This window comes from Schistocerca americana, chromosome 5, assembly GCF_021461395.2.
Source record: "Schistocerca americana isolate TAMUIC-IGC-003095 chromosome 5, iqSchAmer2.1, whole genome shotgun sequence".
Lineage (NCBI taxonomy): Eukaryota > Metazoa > Arthropoda > Insecta > Orthoptera > Acrididae > Schistocerca > Schistocerca americana.
In genome coordinates, this window is record NC_060123.1 from 122,522,806 (window position 1) to 122,528,903 (window position 6,098).

Genomic DNA, 6,098 nt, shown 5'->3' on the forward strand with positions numbered 1-6,098 from the left:
CACGGGTCGGAGCGTCAAATATTAATCCTTTATATATACGAGGGCGGTTCAGAAAGTAACCTCCGATTGGTCACAGTGCGGGTTGTGGGGGGAGTAGCGACGCCATCTGTGCGTTCACGCACTCAACAGGTCAGTCGGCATCAAGCCGTGGTCGAGTGAACGTCGTACCTGCGCTAGTTTAGTTTTTGTGGCAGTTTGAAATGTGTGCTGCAATAGAAAACCCCGCCAAATGTGAAGTGCGTGCTGTCATAAGGTTTTTTACAGCCAAAGGATATTCTGCAGCAGCTATTCATCATGAGCTTTGTGCCGTGTACGGACCAAGAGTTACGAGTGAAGGAGTTGTCCGTGAATGGGTACGTTTATTTAAAAGTGGACGAGAAAACGTTCATGATGAAGAGAGGAGTGGTAGACCATCATTGGTGACTGACGAACTCGTTCAGACAGTTGATGCAAAAGTTCGTGAAAATCGACGTTTCTCAATGTCGGAGTTGTCTACTGGTTTTCCACAGATTTCTAAGACTCTCTTGTACGAGATAGTGACAGCAAGATTGGGTTACCGTAAGTTCTGTGCACGATGGGTGCCCAAAATTCTTACCGACCACCACAAAACTCAAAGAATGGCCTCTGCATTAGACTTTCTGTCACGTTATGAGGACGAAGGAGAACCATTGTTAAACAGAATCGTGACCGGTGACGAAACCTGGATTAAGTACGTGAACCCTGAGACAAAAGAACAATCAAAGATGTGGGCACATTCAAATTCGCCTACCTAACCAAGAAAAGCCTCACAAGATTTTTCTGCCAGAAAACTGATGGCAACGGTGTTTTGGGATGCCAAAGGGGTGTTGTTGGTTGAATTCATGGAACGTGGTACGACCATTAATCAAGACGTGTACTGTGAAACAATAAAAAAGTTACGACAGGCTATACAGAACAAACGCCGTGGTATGCTGACTTCCGGTATCGTTTTTTTGCACGATAACGCCCGTCCTCACTCTGCTCGCAGAACAACGGCCCTTCTTGAGTCCTTCAAGTGGAACGTTATCAACCATCCACCTTACAGCCCAGACCTGGCGCCAAGTGATTATCACCTCTTCATGCATTTGAAGAAATGGCTCGGGTCACAGCGGTTTGATGACGACGAAGAGCTCAAAGATGCGGTCACAGGCTGGCTCCAAGCACAAGCAGGTGATTCTTATGCAGAAGGAATTTCAAAGCTTGTGAAGAGATACGATAAGTGCCTCAATCGCTATGGAGACTATGTAGAAAAATAGTGCAAAGATGTAGTTGTAAGATGTATATATTAAAATATTTTTATTTAACTTGGTGTATTTTTTTAAATCAACCGGAGGTTACTTTCTGAACGGCCCTCGTATATATATATATATATATATATATATATATATATATATATATATATGTGTGTGTGTGTGTGTGTGCGTGTGTGTGTGTGTGTGTGTGTGTGTGTGTGTGTGTGTGTGTGTGTGTATGTGTATGTGTGTGTGTGTTAGAGCTCACCGGCCACTTGACCATCTTCTTTTTCTGTGCAAATGCACAAACAGTGCCCAAACTCTTACGGGAATCGGAAACGCGTCACGAGTAATAAGTATAATGGGCGGGGGCACTACCAATGTAGTGCGGGACAATGCGTTGAGAATGTGGGTTTCGCGGGAGGCGTGCCAGAGATAATTCCCTGACGTCGCGCTGTCCTCTGTGTCCTCGGTGGCTCAGATGGATAGAGCGTCTGCCATGTAAGCAGGAGATCCCAGGTTCGAGTCCTGGTCGGGGAACACATTTTCATCTGTCCCCGTTGACGTATGTCAACGCCTGTAAGCAGCTAACGGTGTTCATTTCATTGTAATTTCAAATATAATTCCTTAATCAGGTGGATAGTCTTAAAGAATTTAAAAAGGAAAGAGGTAATGTCGAAGTATGTCTAATAATGCATAAGAAAATAGGAATGCCGCTAAGCTACTATGAAAAGCATACTGAATGCATTCTCACAGCCGCGATAGGCACAAAGCCAACACTTATCACAGCAGAACAAGTTAATATGTCTATTAGCTCCGAAGATGACGTAGACACAGAAAGAACGTAGGATCAGATAAAGGAAACTGTCGATTGTTAAGGGATACAACTGAATTTCGGTAGCAGGAAAACGAAGAGAAAGTAACACAGGAAGAGAACATAGGCTGGAGGAAACGAATGAAAAGAAAGTCAACTCGTAAAATTTTGAGTAGAGCATTATTTAATTGTCGCTAACACTTGGTTAGAAGAACGTTGGTTAGCGGAAGCTACTTGGGAACATGGGAATGTTTCAGATTGATTGTATAAGGATAAGGTAAAATTTTCGAAGGCAGCTTTTAAACTGTTAGACATAATTAAATGTCTACGTACCACAGACTGAAACAGAAGGAACTGCCAAGTGCCGGCCGCGGTGGTCTCGCGGTTCTAGGCGCGCAGTCCGGAACCGTGCGACTGCTACGGTCGCAGGTTCGAATCCTGCCTCGGGCATGGATGTGTGTGATGTCTTTAGGTTAGTTAGGTTTAAGTAGTTCCTAGTTCTAGGGGACTGATAACCACAGCAGTTGAGTCCCATAGTGCTCAGAGCCATTTGAACTGCCAAGTGGTAAGAAGTTAAGGAGATAATTGGATCCAGAGGTTGTTGATAGCTAAGCAACGTTGGACTGTAACAGAAGAAAGAAATAGAAGACGAACGGGTAAGCTTCGAGGGGTGACATACGGACGGCTGCATAGGATTACATAGGTAAAACGACATGGCCTATTAGAAATCGCTGAATATCGCAGGTTTAAGTGACGAAAATGGGAATAAACATAAACGCAGCAAATGAAGCAGTCGAAAGAGAATACTGAAGTGTAAACAATAAGATTGATAGAAAACGCAAAATGACCTATCAGGAAAAGCTGGAGAACAAATTCAAAACTTGAGAAGCATGGGGAAGTAGGTGATAGGTAAATGCCACGTACAGAGAATTAAAGAAACCTTTTCCTATTGGCTGCGCGGGGTAGCCGCGCGGTACAGGGCATCTTGTCACGGTCCGCGCGGCTCCCCCCGTTGGAGCTTCAAGTCCTCACTCAGGCATGTGTGTGTGTTGTCCTCAGCGTAAGTTAAGTTAGATTAACTAGTGTGCAAACCTAGCGACCGATGACCTTAGAGCCGGCCGGAGTGGCCGTGCGCTTCTAGGCGCTACAGTCTGGAGCCGAGCGACCGCTCCGGTCGCAGGTTCGACTCCTGCCTCGAGCATGGATGTGTGTGATGTCCTTTGGTTAGTTAGGTTTAAGTAGTTCTACGTTCTAGGCGACTGATGACCTCAGAAGTTAAGTCGCATAGTGCTCAGAGCCATTTGAACCATTTTGATGACCTTAGAAGTTTGCCCCAATAGTCCTTAAAAATAAATAAATAAATTGTTATTTAGTTTGGTCTTCGAGAGTTAATCATTATTTGCTTTCCTTGTTGGGATTCAAAATACCAAACGAACCTTCATTTAGATGTAACGTAAAACTCCACAAAGGAGACGAGCTCTTGAATATTTAATGAACTTGTTCTACGTTGATTACGTGAGCAATATTCTCACTGCGCTTCGACCGGCGCCCAGGCACCCAATATTTTCCCTTCGGGGGAAAGAGAAGCATCTGTATGGGTAATAAGAGCTGTGACGTCAAGCCAGTACTAAACACAGAAGGCTGAAACATGACTGAAGTATACAGAGACTCTATACAATGGAATTTAGCTTATAAACAATATTACAGACATAGAAGAGAAAACATGTGAAGATGAGACGAGAGTTACACTACTACGAAAACAATCTGATAGAGCACTCAAAGACCTAAGTGGAAATAAGCCCCTGGAGTAGAGATTCCACCGGAACTGCTGAAATCATAAAATTACTCCGCCTGGCGTGGAAAATAGGTGAGACATGGGGAACATCCTCAGACGTCAGAAAGACTAATAATTCGAATTTCAAAGAGGTAGATACTGACAAGCGTGAATACTACTGAACCCTCAGTTTCTTAAGTAATGATGGCAATCTATTGACACGAATTACGTATAGAAGAATAAAAAACTGGTAGAAGCCGACCGTGAAGATCAGAGCGGTTTCCAGAACTGTGTAAGAACACCAAACGCAGTACTGCCCCTATGTCTTTTCTTAGACCGTAGGTTGGAGAAAGGGCAAACTACGAATGCAGCATTTGTAGATTTACAGAGAGCTTTGGACAGTGTTGACTGTACTACACTCTGAAATTTTGAAGGTGTCAGGGATGAAATACAACGAGAGACAGGTTATCTAAAGGTTGTAGAGAAATCAGACTACAGTCATTAAAGTAGTGGGACATGAAAGGGAAGCAGTAGTTGAGAACGGATTGAGACAGGACTGTAGCCTATCCCCAATGTTACTCAGTCTGTTCGTGGAGGAAACTGTGCAAGAATGCAAGCAGAAAATTGGAGAGGCAATTCAAGTTCAAGAGGAACAAGAAAAAACTTCAAAATCCTGGTAGACATGGCGAAGAACTTGTAGAAGCGGATGAACAAAATGAATAGTGTCTTGAGAAGAGATTATTCGGTGAAGTTCAAGAAGAGTAAATGACAATGTCATGTGGTCGATTTAAATCAAGCGATGCTGAGAGAATCAGATTAGCAAATGAGACTCTAAAACCAGTAGATCAGTTTTGTAATTCGCGCATAAAAGTAACTGATGAGCCGAAATAGAGAGGACATAAAATGCAGGCAGGCAACAGCAAGAAAATCATTTCTGAAAAAGACAAATTTATAAACATGGAATATAAATTTTGCGTCAGGAAATCTTTCGGCAGGCACTTTGCTGGACTGTAGCCTTGAACGGAAGTTAAACATGGGCGATTAACAGTTCAGATAAGGAGAGAACATGGGTCTTAGAAATGTGGTACTACAGCAATTGCTGAAGATTAGATCGGAATTTTGAGTGACTAGTGAAGACTAGGAAAGAAATGTATGGCACTATTTGACTAAAAGACTAAACGAAGGGTTTGACTGATACGAAACATCCTGAGTCAGTCGGACAGCAAACCACATCAAAAACTTCAAGTTGGTGTACAGAGCTAACATAGTTTCGTTACATGCAAGTAAACGGCTTTTACTTTATTACATGACCCTAAAGACGCTTTCCATGATCCTAAATTTCAGTAGATATAGGAAATAACGTTGGTTCGATTCGTAGGTAATTACAAAAGAGTTTAGCACGGTACACTTCCTAGGATCTGTTCCTCCCAGTTATCGCAGTATTGTCCGCCCCCCGGGTAGCTGTATGGTCAGCGTGACGGATTGTCAGTCGTCTGGGCTCGGGTTCGATTCCTGGCTGGATTGGGGAATTTTGTCCGCCCAGGGACTGGGTGTCGCGCTGTCCTCATTGTCATCCTATCACCCTCATCGACTGCAGGTCGCCGAAGTGGCGTCAAATTGAAAGACCGGCACCCGGCTAACGGTCTGCCTGACGGGGGGCCCTAGCCATACTATTAAATAAATCGCAATATTCATCTCTATCAGTGACGTGTTAATGTTAAAAACTTCATGGAGGCGCCACATTGTGGTTAAGAGTGTACGCTAAATCGTATGATGCACTATAAAATAGCAAGCTAGTGCGAAGGTCTAAGCGAAGCAAACGTATACAGCCTACAATAGGACCACACCGGGTATAGTATTGCAGTGTTCAATCGACATTTCACATTAATCATAACGCGTTTTGATACAGATTCCCCCAGCTTCGTCAATGAAAATCTTTTTGCTATCGGTAACACATCATCCAATCAATACACATATATGTTTCATAGCCGGCCGGAGTGGCCGAGCGGTTCTAGGCGCTTCAGTCTGGAACCGCGCGACCGCTACGATGGAAGGTTCGAATCCTGCCTCAGGCATGGATGTGTGTGATGTCAGTAGGTAGTTAGGTTGGTAGTTAAGTCCCATAGTGCTCAGAGTCATTTGAACCATTTTTATGTTTCATAAATAAATTACTCAAGACTAATTATTTACCATCATTGACGACCAGCTGAAAGTGTGTACCGATACGCTGAACCATACACTGACGGAAAAAAAATGTAGC

At 43.5% G+C, this 6,098-nt stretch overlaps 1 non-coding gene across 1 annotated transcript; it reads left to right on the forward strand.

Moving 5' to 3' along the window:
- Positions 1–1,716: 1,716 nt before the first annotated feature.
- Positions 1,717–1,790, forward strand: Trnat-ugu. Its single transcript has one exon. It is a non-coding gene; the product is annotated as a tRNA-Thr (tRNA).
- The last annotated feature ends 4,308 nt before the right edge of the window (positions 1,791–6,098 follow it).